Source organism: Polistes fuscatus, unplaced genomic scaffold (genome assembly GCF_010416935.1).
Source record: "Polistes fuscatus isolate 324 unplaced genomic scaffold, CU_Pfus_HIC Scaffold5, whole genome shotgun sequence".
Lineage (NCBI taxonomy): Eukaryota > Metazoa > Arthropoda > Insecta > Hymenoptera > Vespidae > Polistes > Polistes fuscatus.
In genome coordinates this window covers 3631223-3648121 of record NW_025113129.1, presented here as the reverse complement: position 1 = coordinate 3648121, position 16899 = coordinate 3631223, and the positions used below count along the sequence as shown (strand labels likewise).

Below are 16899 nucleotides of genomic sequence, written 5' to 3'. Positions count from 1 at the left end.
ACTGCTTTTTTTTTTTTCATGTACAAATAAAAAATAATGACTCTCAGAAAAATCGCATTTTTTATATTCATCCGCAATTCTTAATATCGATCATGAAATATGACATACATACTTGTATCATAATCAATATAAATTTCTCTATTACATCTCGTATTATGTAAAAGATTAGATACTCATAAATAGACGTAGAAATACGTCACCGATCTTAACATTTCTATTTCTCATACGAGGCGAATATTTATCGGAACGATAATAGCTAATATACTACACGATTCTCATCGAAAAATCTTCCAATCGTTTAAATATATATATATGCACGTACATATACATTAGAGTCTACGATCATTCTCACGGTGTTAGATTATGAAAAAAAACTTGAAACACGCTTCGACTTATGAAACTTCTCGAGGATCACGTACTTAACTTACACTATTCGTAAGATTACAAGAAAATTTTCTGTTTTAATCGACAAGGTCTTCTCGTTGAGAACACCGATCGTAATTTTCGCTCGATGGCAGTCACGCTTTTTGCCAGATATGAAAGACGTTCGCTTGAACAAGCAAACTATAAGATTCTATCTTTGACATCTAATCGACTACAAAAAATTCTTCTTCTCAATCATCGTCTGATTTATTTCGCACCGCAAACTACAACCTGTCAACGTTGATCTCAAAAAAGAAAAAAAAAGAAAAAGACCACGTCATGATCAGCAATATTTTAATTAACCTACGTATTATAAATATCATAGAAAAAAAAAGAACTTCCAATTGGCATGGATTGAGTTAGATTGAAAACACGAGCGCGTTTTCGCTAACGCATTTCACTCGCGAAGCAATGGACGACGACGAGTTCCGAAGGTTTCCGTTGACTCCATTCATATTTAAGTGGTGCTGTTTATGAACGAACCTGGGGTATTACGTAACGCATCGCGAGACCACGGAATCTTTTTATATCTCACCACGTAGAGACTTGCGAAGAAAACCTATCACGTAATACGTACATTTATTATGTTGCCGTGAAAACTGGTGCCAATTTTTAATAGAAATTTAACCCTCCGTTGGGTAAGCTAAATTTTTCCTAACGTCGTAGTGGAAAAAAAACTCATATGAAGTATCGATTGTTCAATTATTATTCTTAATACCATAATCCCAATCCATTTAATTACTTTGAAAAAGAATACGGGAGAAATTATCGTTGAAAAATAACAAAAATCATCTCTAAAAACTCGCAAGGAAAATCATTTTTGAGACGTCTTTCTCTCTATATATATATAATATATATTTTCTTTTTTTCGCAATACTATTCCAGCAAAAGATAATTATTCCGAGGACGTTTCTAAGAATTCATTCGATTCGTCTGAACATCTTTTGTCCGGATTTCATCGCGAGACCGGTTTTCACTTTACGTTCTCTCTTCCACGCTAATGAAACTCCTTCGGTCTCTCGCATTTCACCGTTAATAAAAGCTATCCCCCGTGAAAACCATACTCGACGACGAACGGTCAACGTTAGAATGAAACTTAGACGAAGATAAATAAATTACGAGCACCCTGTCATAAAAGTTTGCCCGAATCGAAACTGCTGCTGCTGCTGCTGCTGCTGCTGCTGCTGCATCGAGGAACGAATTACCGACACGTTTCTGCGCCTTTTCATTTTACTTTCTTCAGGTTTATAGGACCTACTTTTAAAGGGAGAAAAAAAATACGGATGGAAAAGCGAACGTTAAAAAGGTGAATCCTCGCAAAGGGTGCGGTTGGATAGACTACCACGATGCATTCACAGAAAACGTCAACAGGTGTCCGTACGTTCGACAGTCTCTAGTATTTCTTAAGTTAACCCAAGTCTCTGGAATGCTAATTCATCGATAGCTCCGAGTCATTCGAAACGTTAGGTGGAATGTTCACACGGCCTTAAAATGCAATGTTTATTTGTTTAAGTGGATATGTGACTTTTTGCATAGTTTTCCCGAGGTACAAACACGAATTTATTTGTTCCTTCACGTGCTAGACTAATGACAATAAAGAAAAATTGTAACACAAATAAAACTAGTTACATTAGTTTTTTTTTTCCAACCCCCACGGTGCCACGAATAAATTAAGTGCCTGTCATCAAAGATTGTCACGGCATTCAACTTGTCAATTAAACATAAATATAAACGTGATATTAAACTATTATATTTTTTGATAGTTCCAATTCTGCGACGCGAGAGTTTATTATTAATAAAATTATACCTTATTTAAATTAATCTACCAAGAATTTTTTCAAGAAAAAAAAAAATAAAAATAAGAACAAAGAAACATGACACGTAAAAAAAATTCGTCTATTCGATCCGATAAATTGAAATAACTTTTCAATAATGTCTTTTAATTTTATTTGTGTTCAATCAAGCGAGCAACTAATTCGCGAAAATGTCGACTTGAAACTAACCATTCCGAGTTAATTCGATCAATCTAACGTCACCTTTCGTTTTTTTTTTATTTCAGAATCGGGTTATTAATGAAGTCTGCTAACCTGTAAGAAAAAGAGGAAAGGAGATAGATAAAGACGAAGCTGGAAAGAGAAAGGAAAAAACAAGAATGGTGACCACGTCGTTGAAATCGTTACTGATCGATTCTCGGATTGTTCCAAGATGAAAGAATAGGTTGAACGTATTATACAAATACAGTTATATTAATGATAAGTGTCACTTAATGCTTGAAGATCATTTCCAACGATAGCATCACCATGATATTTTCTCTCCTTCTAATTATCGATGCATCTTGCACTTCCTTCGAACTCGATTTAACGAATCGCGACCGAGTTTTCTTCATTTTACTTTTTATTTACTACTAACGGAAAACATATAATTCGCTTTTAATAAGAGGAAATACTTAGAATTAATTATCAAAATCCGAAAGGAATATTAATTATCAATAATATACTATCCGTTTATTAAGTTGATATCTATATGACTTGTAAAATATACATTTTATGTATTGATACTTTCACAATTATTATTTAATCGAAGAAGAGGAGAAAGAGAGGTGGATGATGGAAGGGAACGGATCGAATAAAAATTCAAAAAAATGATAACCTGCTCATGCTCGCATAACTATTCTTAATTTTAAATTGAAGAGTCATAAGAGAAAAGTATGAACAAAAACTATTGGATAATAATTGTATAAACCGTAAAGGGGTACCGGATAAATTTATAAATGAATCGGTAAGTATCTCGAAAGATCGTTTTCGTGATTGAAGGAACGTGGAGGATGAACGACAAGGAAGGACGACGAGAAGGAAGGACGTCAATCTTTTATTTTCTCAGAAGCGGGCAAGGCATCGTCGCGAACGACATTTATTGATAGCCGTGCTTACGGATAAACTCGAAATTATGACGATCCGTGACGATCGTATCTGGGCGTCGATGCGTGGAAGCGGGTTAATTGGAATCGTACGTTTGCGAGGACGGCCTAATGGAACCAAGTGAGAGAGAGAGAGAGATTCCAATTGAAATAAAAAGAAAAAGAGAAAGAGAGAAAACTGTAAAAGCAAAGTGCATGCACACGTCGAATGAGTCGCCAGTGACTCTTCGACGACTACGATCGATAAAATTATGACGAATGGCACATCGTGACGAGGCCTTAAGACGTCAGCGGGGTCTCTCACCGGGAAATTGGGTTACACGGCCGATGAGCCGATCATAGAACCATGGAACGATTATCGATTCTAACGTCCTTCGATGCTCACTCCTTTCGAAACAAAGAGAAAGAAAAAGCTAAAAAAAAGAAACGATAGGAACAGATTCAAGACTAATTCCCAATCTTTTCTGTTCTAATTGATTTAATTATGACGAAATGTATTTTTATTTTTATTGACTATCCCTAAATCGATATAATATTAATAAGTGCAGTTGCGATTATACGTTTGAATGTACGTATGGAAAATGAAGATGTTATAAAATCGAATCCAAGTAAATATCGTTATAAATAAGAAAAAGTAATATCGAGAAAATCGATTAAAGTAGACCAATTAGTGTCGATAATAACGTAATACGAATTCGCTTGAGCTGTTTTTAGTGAAGTGTGATCGCGTACAAATCGTAGCCAAGACAGACGTTGAACCGTCCTTGAATGAAAGAATTCTTTATCGAGTAGAAAAATAAATATCAGCGCAAATTGAAATTCATCGTGTACAAGGTCGTAAGAAAAAGAAGATTGTGACAATCTTGTTACATATAGAATTTATTTGTTCGCACGAGTCTAATTCAGGGGTACTCAACCTTTTTTTCTTCGCTTCGTTTTCGGTCGAATGGACCGGAGGGCGAGGGGTTGCGAAATAAGGGTGTTAGTTTTGGCTGTTAAAAAAGAAAACAAAATTCATGACTGGGTGTCTCCACCTGCTCGGTCTAAAAGGCTGCTTACTAGGGCACAGGCTGCTTACTACGATTGGTCTAATCAAATCGAATAGAATTTTGTAACGGACTATAGTTTCCTCGAGACTGCATGTATGCTAATATCGTTCACGAATACGTCACTGTCCGCGTCCGGCAAACGATAACGTCAAGGACTAGTAAGTACTTTACTTGGAGGAAGAGGTGGAAGAAGAAGAAGAAGAAAAAGAAGAGGAGGTCGAAGACCGCCACGAAACACAACGTTCAACGATCGATCGATCCTGCTTGCCATCAATCAAGCTTGTCAAAAATAATCGATCGACTTGACAATTCGAAGCCGACTCGCCGCTGCTTACGACGAACCAGAGCAAACTGTCAGACACGAGCGTACAATCGATCAGACCAAGCGCACTTTTAAAATAACCAAAGATACGACCTCTATGCACTCGTATACTCTTAAGACTACATTTTATTGCATATCATTGCATTATCTTTCCCGTTATTTACATTTCATTTCAATTAAATTTCTGAAAACCTAAATACCCGCTCGGCCTGTTATATATTTTTACAAGCAAATTACATTATCTTATATTGATTATATGATTACCTAGAAATAAAATTCAAAATATTGTGCACGTGAAACTTATGAAAACAAAAAGAAATAAAAAAGCAAAGAAAAATACCAAAGTATTCTAACAAATGAATAGATACTTTCTCTTTCTTATTCAATAAAAGTGTATTAAACCCATCGATCAATGATTTTTCTAATAATCGTTTTATTAGTCCTATAAGAATATGCGAGTGGAATCATTGGCGAAGAAAAAAGAAAAAGTAAAGGAAACAGACATTTCTAGGTAGGATCATGATTTATTAATAAGTACGACAACGAACGACGTCAATCTAAGAGCGGTCAATAATGCGCGATAGAGAAGCAATTAATCTGACGTCCGCTCGTCATTGTCTTTCAGAACATTATGCGCGTCATGGCTCAATGTTGATTACACAATCCATACGAACAAACTTGCAGTTTGTTATTTTTCCTGCTTACGCGTTACGAAGTTAGAATTCTAATGTTTTACGCAACTTAAATATGATTATTTTTGCTCTCCTTTTTACGGGTTCGAGTCATTTCTTTATCAACACCAATACTATCAAAAATGTGGTGTCTTTTCAACACCTTTCTAGAATTGACAGCACACAGTTTCTATCTTTTTGTGTATTGATTTAAACAAAATAAAAAATAGAGCTTGCTAATAATCCATAGTAGGTAATCCATCGTGTTTAAGCGATTGACTAGGCAACTTGAACAGTATTACGTACTTTGTTACACGCGTGCACCCTGCGGGAGCAAGCTCGGTCTCTTTGCTAAAGAAAGGATGAGAAAGAAATAAAATAAGAGAGAGAGAAGAAAGAAGAGAAGAAAAGAGAAAAGAGAAAGAGTGGGGAGGTAGAAGGGGAGGAAGGGTGTAGGGGAGGATATCGTTGTTATCCGCGACCTGTCCGCGTGAATGTACGTGCCAGCAGGAGGAATTACTATTCCTTCTCACTCACTCCACTCACTCACTCACTCACTCACTCACTCACTCACTCTTCTTGTCTATCCTCTTTTTCTCTACATCTCTGAGATCCTTCTGGATTCTCTTTGGAACGAGCCAAGCTGAACGGATGGATTGATGGACGTTTATTATCATTCCCATGGATGAATATCCCCGGCAACTCGGTGGACCGTGTCACGTTGAAACCTCCAGTCCCCGGGCATCGTATCGTATTATCAGATATTTTCAACTTAAATCTTTTTTTTCCAAATAATACGACAAATAAAAACTATTTAAATGAGAAGAGAATCGAACGATGTCTCTTTCGTTCTTATTCGGAACAAAATAAATTGCTTGAAGAATTAAAAAAGAAATTAAAAAAATTAAAAAGAGAGAGAGAGAGAGAGAGAAAGAGATTGTTCGCGTGGTCGGACAAGGCATCTTTGAAGACGAATACGCAACGCCGATGACGTAATAGCCACGATTATTAACTGTTATCACGGTGCATCGTACGAGCATAGGCGTATGACAATGCATACGTACATGCTGCATCGAATACTATTAAGAAAGACCAAGAGAAATAGAGAGAGAGAGAGAGAGAGAGAGAGAGAGAGAAGGTTCGTCCTTCGATACCAACGTAGGGCTTCGTACTTCCGGTCATGTGGAATCCGGAAACGGACTGTCGTACGCGGTGATTCATCGCTCGATCGTGCTTAGATAAAGTTTAGAAAATTTCTTTACAAAGATAATAAGACGTTTGTGTATACTTTGAAAAGAAATGGAGAAGAGAATTATTCAATCAATAAATTATTTAATTATTAATATAAGTTATTATATACATGGATAAAATAAAAAGCGCGCGTACTGAGTTTTTAGGAAACACGATATCTTTGGAAATGTATGATATGCATGGAAAGGGTTTCGTAGAAAAGTAACTCGCGAACTCGTAAAAAAAGAAATAATAATAATATAAATAATCGTAATAGCAAATATAAATAAGTGAATAAAATTGTCCAATTGGTTTGGTTATTCCATTGTCATAATTACCAGTACATAGAAAAAAAGAAACGAGAAACAAATCGTTCCCTCCTCGTTGCGTAGAATGACCGAGAAACGAGAAGGGTTTAATTTGATTGAACGGCACACGCGATCGCTATAATAGCAGAAGAATTGTAAGGAATAAGAGAAGAAGAGTATATGAGAGAGAGTATTAGAGAAAGATAGAACGAGAAAAAGAGTTATTCTGTCTTAAGAGAAATGTATCAACGTCGATAACACGTGTTTGTCATTCCTCTTGATAACGATGATACGCTTTTAATGCGACCGGTGCAGCGTGTCTACGTAAATACCATTTGATTTGGTACGTCGCCTTGAATTAAAGAAAAGTACGGGTTATATAGATCCTAGGCGTTTAATGCGGATCAAGAGTGATTTATAGATAAGAGTCAGTGCTGTGCCCGACAAACGCATGCAATTCTTACTGCGGAATACCGTGTCGCGTTAATTCTGTAGTGCACGTTCGTATACGAGATTATTCCGATGCATCAATAATGCAGTAATGCAGTGGCACTTAAACTGTTTCGATTCGCGATCTTTTTTCAAATTTAATCATTTCCTAAGACCCCCCCCTCCCCACCAAAAGGTACAATTTTTTCAATTTTTTTCGTGACTTCCCTGAGGATTGGGACCCTCGTTTTAAGAACCACTGATATAACGGATGACTCATCGAGCAAGACTCTTTTTTCTTATTCTTCTACAGTTCTCTCTTTCTCTCTCTCTCTCTCTCTCACTCGATTATTCCCTCTCATTTTTTCTAACAACTCGTGTTTTCCTCCTTTTTCCTCTTAACCAAACGAGGTTTATCGTTTATCGTAAGACGACGCGCAAAGTACTTCGTTCCTCTGTTTGCCTTTCCTCAAATTACCCTTTTCCTTGTATGATGACTTTAATAGTGAATTAAAAGTTAACCGTCTACGAAGCCGTGCTTCTTCTTCCTGCAAAGTCGTTACTTTCTCATGCATATATACATGCACGCATATACGTACACAGATAGATGGATGTATAAGTATTATCATGAAAATGAATGAGTGTTTCTCATGAAAACTTTCTGTTTTCAATCTTAATTCCCAATTAAGTGTGAGAGAGAGAGGTAGAAAGAAAGAAAAGAAAATGAAAAAAAAAGAAAAAAAAGAAAAGAAAAGTATGTTTTTTGCTCCCATTTGGATGTCATTAATCGTGATGGTAATTTACGAAGAAAAGATGTAGAAATCCGATGACGTCTCGTTAACGCTGATGCAAGCGGATTAGCGTATGCGCAATCTTTTCGACTCACTGACTTCCGATATCAATCGCATTTCTAAGCATCGTGTCGTATTAATATACCATGAACGGTACGTACGGCGCATGCCATACGAACTACCGACGGAAAATCAATGAACTTCTTAATGTCACCGAAGCGTTTCCTCGTACCGTACCGGAAAACTCAATTTCGCGAGAAAACCGACTGCACGGTTCGACGCCATACCAACCTATATTTCCAAATGCGTCAGTCGCGTCTTCGTCTCTCCTCGTCTCTTCGTTTCTTTCAATGACTTTTTGTCCGTCTATCAAAATTACTTTATCAAGACAGACACATCTCACTCGTACGGCCAGAATCTTTTCACTTTAACCTAACAATTGTGACCGTCGATTAATTTTTTTTCCGCTAGAAAAATTCGAAAAGAAAAATAAAACGCGTCACACATCGAAAGATGATCGTTCTATTTTCGCAAATTAGAATTCAAACAATATAAACTTTTTGTTTAGGAGTGTGTTACTTTCCTAGATAACGTATATACTTGACACCATAAAATTGCTCGGATAGATCGAAAGCTGGAGATTCCACTAAGGTGTTAAAAGAAAAAGGAAAATGATAGACGACGTTTCGCACGACGTATAATTCAACTTTAATTAATTAATAAGACCAGTCTGTTGACTTAACAACTTACGTTCTGCTAACGCAGTACTCTCACTTTACTTCTCTTTCTATCTCTTCCGTATCTTTTACTGTTGAAACGGTGCAAGTAATTCGCTATTAGCCATGTACCGTGTTTAAACATGTATCCGTTATCCCTTCCTCGCTAAACGTTATCGATAAGTTTTCATCCGGAGCATCTAACAGAATCTGTAATCGGAGATAGAGGTAACGAAGTGTTCCCGTGTAATTATCGCATATTAGTCTCCTCATCGTCCACATCTCTTCTGTTCTTTTCCAAATTAATTGCTATCCAAATAATTTTCGGCTATACGAACGTATATATCATCAAAAATCCTCATTTATAACTGATAGATTATCATCAAAAGAAATAATGCAATATGTGTGTGTGTGTGTTTAATGTAATTATTTTTACTGAGGGAACAGCGGTTACCTCTCCTCTTCCTCCGCTAAAAAAAAGTTTATATTACATCGATACGTATGACCGAAATAGAAAATACGCTAGAATGTTCGATGTATCAAATCGATGAATTCAAATCTGCCCGGAATGTGTTTTATGCGATCTACCATTTAAAATACGATCGTATATGTTAGATCCTACAGCAAAAGAATTCGTAAACATTCTGTAAAAAACCAAAACATTGATACTTTTCTTTCTCTCCCTCTCTCTCTCTCTCTCTTTTTTGAAAGTTCAGCTACTTGAGTAAGACAAGAGTGAAAAATAATTCAATGATAACTAGAGCAAAGTTTATTTTTATCTTTCCTGAGAACTTCGCTAGAAATAATGCTATCCTCTTAAAATAACGATAAAAAAATGTTTACTCATCGCTGAATGTTTTCTAAACGAACGAACGAACGAACGAACGAGTTGGTGTCGTGACGGTAGGTATTGGTGATAAACGACGAAATGCAGAGCTTTTCGTTTGTTCGTTGACGAGAACGATGGTTTACAACGAACGTATCGTCGTGGTCAAGCTCGTTATCGATAATTAAAAATTGTCAAACGCACTTTGGTCGGCTCGGCACATCATAAACCGTGCAGAATCCGTTGGGAAGTAGCCCTGAGGGTCATTGTGGGAGAAAGAGGGGGGTGTGGGTCTGATGATAGGAAAATGGGGTGGGGACAGGAGGGTGTGCGTACCAGAGAGAGAGAGAGAGAAAGAGAAAGAGAGAGACAAGGCAGATATACAGCAGCGTCGCGATCATTAGCCAGTGTATTATTACTCGCTGTATATTAATTGATTTCGAAAATACAATTTTCTGTTCGAGCGATCAAAACCGTACACCCTCTTCCCCCTTCTGCTCCTCTTCCTCCTCCTCTCGATAGAGGAGTATCCTATCGATCCTCATCCTCCTCCACCTCCTCCTCCTCCCAGTACTCTCCTCTTGCTCTGACTCTAGCGTTATGCCTCGTTCAGTACTCGTGTCTACATCATCAGCACGCCTGTAGCGTTTGCTTTTTAGTTTAAGCTCAGTTCGTATTATCCCGATACTGGGGGGTGGTTCGTTCGATTAAATAAAAAAGAGGGCTAGGCTAATTCTTAACGTATACAGATTGAAAAATCCATTTTTATAAATACAATACAATGTAATAAATAATAAATAAATCTGAAAAGAAGTGTACTCGATTATTAGTCTATGGGATTAGAAAAAAACAATTGATGGGATAGGATTGTAATGGTGAAAAGTGTAATGGAAGAATGTAGAGTATTAGGAGTAACGCGAAGGTTGGAAGAAAAGTAAGGAAGGGTAAAGAATTTAAGCAGGTTGATTAATTAATTTGAAACGAAATGGAATCTCGGTCAATTGCATTGACTCGAATTGGTTCTTCTCGACCGGTGGAAAACAAAAGGAACGAGTCGCGCAAAGCCCCCAAAATCATCAATTGAAAGGATAGAGGTAGGTATATTTTAGCCGTATATAGGGTTGTATTTACGCACGCATTAATGATCGAAAATCCAAAGAGGCACGATAACCTTTCGCGGTTGTTCGTCGTCCGGCACGCAATCGAGCTTGGACGCGAGCGGGCGCAATCGATGCGTGAAAATGGAAGTCGCCGAGGCTAATATCTCTCTTCCTTTTTTCCCCCTTTCATCCCCACCACCTTTTCATCCCTACCACCACCACCACCACCACCACCGCTACCTTTTTTTAACCCCGGTTTTCACCAAAATTAACACTATCACGCCGAGGCTATAGCTCTCTTCCTTTTTTCCCCTTTCATCCCCACCACCTTTTTCATCCCTACCACCAACCACCACACCACCACCTCTACCTTTTTTTAACCCCGGTTTTCACCGAAACTAGCGTTATAGCTATAGATTTACGTACCGAGTTCGCATAGGTATACACTCCCATACTCATACACGCAAACGCACACGCTTATACATAAAACGAGGGAAACAAGAACAAAGAGAAAACGACCGCGAATAAACTCGTAATGTTGTGATACGAGAGTCGTTAAAAAGCGTGTGACCACTTGGATTTGTTTATAATAACGTTATTATGTTTTTTGTCTTTCTTTTTCAACAATTATCCTTTTCGTATGGATTCTTAGTTTAATGATTTCATTCCTATTACGAAAATTGCTCGTTTTAATTATCGTCAAATAAATCTGTTTGATTTGTTATTTTGTTTTTTTCTTTTTTTTTTTTTTAAACGAGTAAACGAACTCTTTCGGGTAGAAAGTTAATGTTGAAACGGTCATGAGCGTTTGGATTTATTTACTGACTTTTTCAATAATTAACTGTTTATTCAGAGTTTTGGATTCGTGATTTTATTTTCAGTTGAAATAAAATAAAATCTTTCCAAACATATAATACATATCATAAAAATTAAATAAGAAATTATTTTGTCTAATCTATGTCGTTACTTTAACGGTATAATTTATATTAGGAGAAGGACATCTTAAAAGATGTGCCAGTTAAAATCGGCATCAAACAAAATTTAGTATTTAATTATTTTTACTTCGAAAGGGAGTAAAACGAGTCAAGTCGCCTAGAGTAAGGAAATAATTTTTGGAAGTCGTTTATATTGAAGACAAAACGTATGCCTTCGTTAACGTTATTAACAAGGAACGTAAAGACGATATACTAACGTGAAGGTATATATTTACGTACACATTGTCACGGCACGCGCGCACGATCGTACAGAGTCATTCATTGAAACGTACCCATACACACACGCACAGAAACGTACTTGCACAGTTGGATACACGCGTATAGACATTCAGGAGGAAAAAGAGGAATAGAAAGAAAACGAGAGAGTAAGAGAGAGAGAAAGAGAGAAGAATTGCGCGCGGCGTTTTACAGCCAACGGGCTCGTTCGTTTACCTCGGTAATAATCTCGTCTTTCTTCTACGGACTCTTCGTGCCTTTCGACAGATAGACATCCATCGTTTACGAGATCTTTACGATCACGCAAAGATTTAAATGTACACGTAGCAGCATGTTCGCGTTCCGCCTTGTCTCATTCTATCTCTCTTTCTCTTTCTCCCAGAACCGGCCATCTATCCGCGTATACTACGTCGTCCAAAGTTCAAACGAGGAATAAGGGGATTATTTTATGACTCAAACGAATCTCCACTTTGCCAACGATCTATTATCCCTGTGCGTATGGTTTACGAGACTTTTTCTCTTTTAATTCTTTTCTAACCAGGATAGCAACGAACGAACAAACGACCGAACGAACGAATGCTTTTGTACATTCTAACTTTTAATTTGGAATTTTTACGTGGACGAAAAAATGTCAAGAATTTCGACGAATTATACAGTACAGTTCGATACCGGATATTTTTCCTACTGGGTATCAAATTGGTTAGACTATCCAACGCGTGCTAACTTAATATTTTTCTATAACTGAATACTCCGATAGCTCGATATATTCAACATTTCATGTCTGTCAACGGCAAAGTCGGAGCAAAGGTACGGGTTTCGCCGTTCCGCTGCTTCGAGTTTACTCGGTACGAGAAAACACGGGATGGAAGACAACAAGCCTGGACGAGAGAGACAGAGAGTGACAGGGAGAAACTAAGGGGAGGGGGGAGGGGGCGGGTGGAAGAAAGAGAGAAAGCCCCGAGGCCCGAGTATCGATCTCATACATAATTAAATACCAGCTCGGCAAAGCATCACAAAGAGAGCTTACTTCAGCTTTGATCTGCTGACAGACGGGGCCCGTCATCGCGGACTTCAATAGGCGGCACTGAATCGCGGGGGTGTGCTATTGACACGGGTACGTGTATTGCCGGGTATATCTCGCGTGTGTACTTGCACGATGCACGCGTGCGCGCATGTTTATAGGCACGAACGTTTCGCGCGTTACAAGCGCACACGACCGCATTAAGGCTTCCCGATCTTGCCCAACCACCTACTATATACACATGTATCTTCCTTTCTCTCCCCCGCCCTCTCTTTCTCTCCTCCCTACCTGTGCACAGGGAGACTCTTTTGCATTTCGAATTAGCCATTCGCGAGTCCCTGCCTAGGAAAACACTAACGAACATGCTCGAGGGGCACTTCGATTCCTGAAAGGAGGAAAAAAAAGCTGATGAACGTTTCTCCCGTTTTCATGTTCTGGAAATATGTCTTCTTTTTTCTTCTTTTTTTTTTTGAAAAACCCTTTGTGTTCCTTCTTGCAAAAGAAACGAATTTCTTTCGCGTCTATCCCACCAGTTTCTTCTTTTTCCTCTCCTATTATTTTCCAATTTCTTCAATTCGAATCGATCATTTTAATAGTTATTTCGTTTTAAAATATTAACGAGAGTTCGAAAAACGATTTCTGTCACGCGGTTTAATTGAATATGATTTTTTGCAAATTTGATTAATAAAAAATTAACGAGATATTGCGATGCGTGTACCGCGCGGGATGTATTTATCTGTATATCTAATGTGTGTGTGTGTGGAAATATAATTCTTTGTTAACGCAATGATTTATTCAAATTGTTCAATACGTCGTATCGTTTGAAATTTATACGAAGAATAAGCCATTACAATAGGTGCTAATTGAATTTAATTAGAATGTCGAAAAAAAAATATACTTTCCGCTATAATAAACTGATAATCGAAATCAACAACGTCAATGTAGCGTTTCTACACACTTACATGTTTACTTAAACACATATACGAGCAAGTTGATAAGCTGATATTTAGTTGCTGACAACGAGAATGAGAGAGGAATGAGAGGGAGAGAACGAATACCTTGATCTTCCTGCTTATCCTACATCCCGTTTCGTGCAACCCTTCCTAAGGCTGTTCTACAGACGCATAGGCGACTTCAAAGACGAGAAATATCGACCGTGCTTCTCTTCACAAATCTCCAAAGGAATATTGGTAAGACGTAAACAAATCACTTAAAAATTTCTCTTCAAAATATCGAGAAGAATTTTGTCTTCTTTCCTTTAGCACTTTTAATTATACCAGCGAAAAAAATGCAATTTGTTGATAAATAAATTCTTTCGTTTAATGATCGATATTCATCGGGAAAAGTAAAATCGCCGAATAAATTGTTTAAAGTCTTACCAAAGTCGCATTGAAAATCTGCGCTATATCCGTTAAAACCCACTGTTATCTATCGCGAGCAAACACGAGACGAGTCGACGAGACGTATAAATGAGCATGCAAACATAAATTTATGACGACGACAAATTTCCTCGCTCGACCGACCGTTTCCATGCACGAATCGATTGGTCTTTCCGATTAGACAACGTTTCGTCGAAATTCGTGACAATCGAGGAGTTATGAGTCACGATCTCTTATTACCATTCAACCGCACGAATTCTCAAATATTTCTAATACGTTATTTGCAAGGAATAAAGGTGAATTTTCGAAGTAATGACATTACGAGTTGACGTATTAGAAAAATATTGCGAACAACGTGTAGACTAATTTATAAATAAATAATCGACAGGTTCTAACTTCACAACGAATAAATTAAGACAACCTTTGGAATCGAATAACACGAGAGAACGTTGATCTAACGAATATCAACTGTGTGAATCGAAACTTATATATTATACTAATGTTTATTTCGTGCGTACGATTAATCAAAAGAATATCAAAATATTAACATATTTTGCGAGTGTAACGATCAAGAAACATGAATCCAAGATTCGGCCACCTGCTACGCACACCGCCGCACTTTGTTTATGCAAGTCACGCGCCCGCGCTCCCTCCCCTTTTCCCACGATAGATCCATCTGTAGATAAACGAGGAAAAAAACTAAATTAACCTTCGAGCGGTAGTATACTTTTGAGAAGAAAAAAAACGAAAATTGAATTTGACAGTTGGCACGTACGAGTCGTCGAGATAATTTGATGCTAAGGTTTCGACGAAATAACACAAGAAACAAGGACGACTCTCACCAGCGAAGTAGTGGTTCCAATGCACAAGTTGCGTCAGTCTTGCAGACACCTCGTCGAGGACGATGATACTGTGTCAGGAAGAAGGATGCTCGTCTTGCGAGCAGGAAAAATTCGATACCACGAGCATACGAAGAACACGCGGGACACCATGTCAGCACGTCATCCTCTTTCTTTCTCACATCTAATCCTTTCGACACAAGACCAATGACAATGACACTGCACCACTAGTCAAAGAAAACGAAGAAAACTCCTTAGGTCTCTATCTCCTTATATATTATCTGATCTAAATCACTTGTTCTTTCAACGAACTTGCTTCCTGAACTTGCCCTTGCCTCGTCTGCGTTCATTTAAGAGACATACAATTAGAAAAAATATTCACTATACACCGTCGACAAAACAACAAAGTATATACGTCATATACATACATACATACATACATATATTTGTAAAGAACGATATAAAAAAAAAATTACACGAACGATAAATAGAATAAAAAAGGATATCGCGAGAGTACGATGATCGACCGGGATTGGCACAGTTCCGTAATATGTTTTCGAGGGAATTCGTAGAGAACGGTAGAACGGAGCAAAAATAAAGACCCTCCCACGACGGCAGCACGTGGCGCACTGACGGCTCCGCGTTCATCCTCCCCGCCTCTGCCCCCTCCACGAAGCTCGCGCGGCGCCGTCGAGCCGCCGAATACCGCGCCGCCACCGCCGCCACCGCGGCCCTGACCTATCCCCACCACCGTACCATTCCACCCACGCCCCCCGATACTTACACGCTGACTCCTTCTCCTTTTCCACGTCCGCCACCTTCCTCCCCTATTCCGTCACAAATCTTCCTATACGTTTCTCTTTCTCTTTCTCTTTCTTCTTCTTCTTCTTCATCTCCATCCTCTCCTTTCTTCCTTCTCCTCCTTTCTGATCCTTTTCGTTGTCTCTTCTTCCCTTTTTCTCCTTCTTTCATCGAATTCCCTACCCCTTCTACCAAAGAGATCATCTACCCTTTCCACGATTTCTCTCCCTACTCTTTTCACCTCTTCTCTTTCTCTCCCTCTCGCAGTCCAACATCTCTCACCCCCCAAGCGAGCTCAACTTCGACGTTGCTCGTCTTCTTCTCGTCCGCTCGTCTCCGTCACGGCTCGGCCGTCCATCCGTCTTCTCCTCCTCCCCCTCCTCCTCCTCCTCCCTCCACTATATCCTACTCATCCTTTTCGTTCTTTAGTCGAAAGAACTTTGTTTGTGGGTGTATGTCTGTGTGGGTGTGAGTGTGTGATCCCTCTTTCTCTCTCTCTCTCTCTGTTTCTTTCACGTACCAATCTCAACTCATGCATCTATTTCTCTCCTCTCCTCTCCTCGTCCTCCACCCCACTCCTAACCCTAACGCTTTGCAGGAGTTTCACGGCACAGCACAGTGCCAGGTGCAGCTTCCGCACTCCGGGGCAAGAAAAAAAATCTCACTTCGACTGACCAAGGAGAGATGAAAAGTGTGAAAATAAGGCCGACAGATTTATATAGATCAGTGGTATGGTTATGCGTGCATGTATCTTTTAGATAAATATCACTATCTTCAGATTTCCGTTACTAAGAGAGTATGAGTCGTGAGTAGTTCTAGTTTGAAAGAAGTTAGATCGTACGAGACGAGATTAACATAAGCTTGAA

At 38.5% G+C, this 16899-nt stretch overlaps 1 protein-coding gene across 4 annotated transcripts in view; it reads right to left on the bottom strand.

Annotated features, from left to right (window-relative positions):
• Positions 1-16899, bottom strand: part of LOC122522656 (protein tiptop) — a 130916-nt gene that overhangs the window by 57313 nt on the left and 56704 nt on the right. The window contains exon 1 of one of the 4 annotated variants that reach the window (XM_043643910.1): positions 15236-15862. The exons of the other annotated variants lie outside the window; for them this stretch is intronic. The gene's annotated coding sequence lies outside the window, so the exon portion shown is untranslated. Of the gene's footprint in view, positions 1-15235; positions 15863-16899 lie in introns of those variants that run through there. 4 annotated transcript variants of the gene reach the window in all.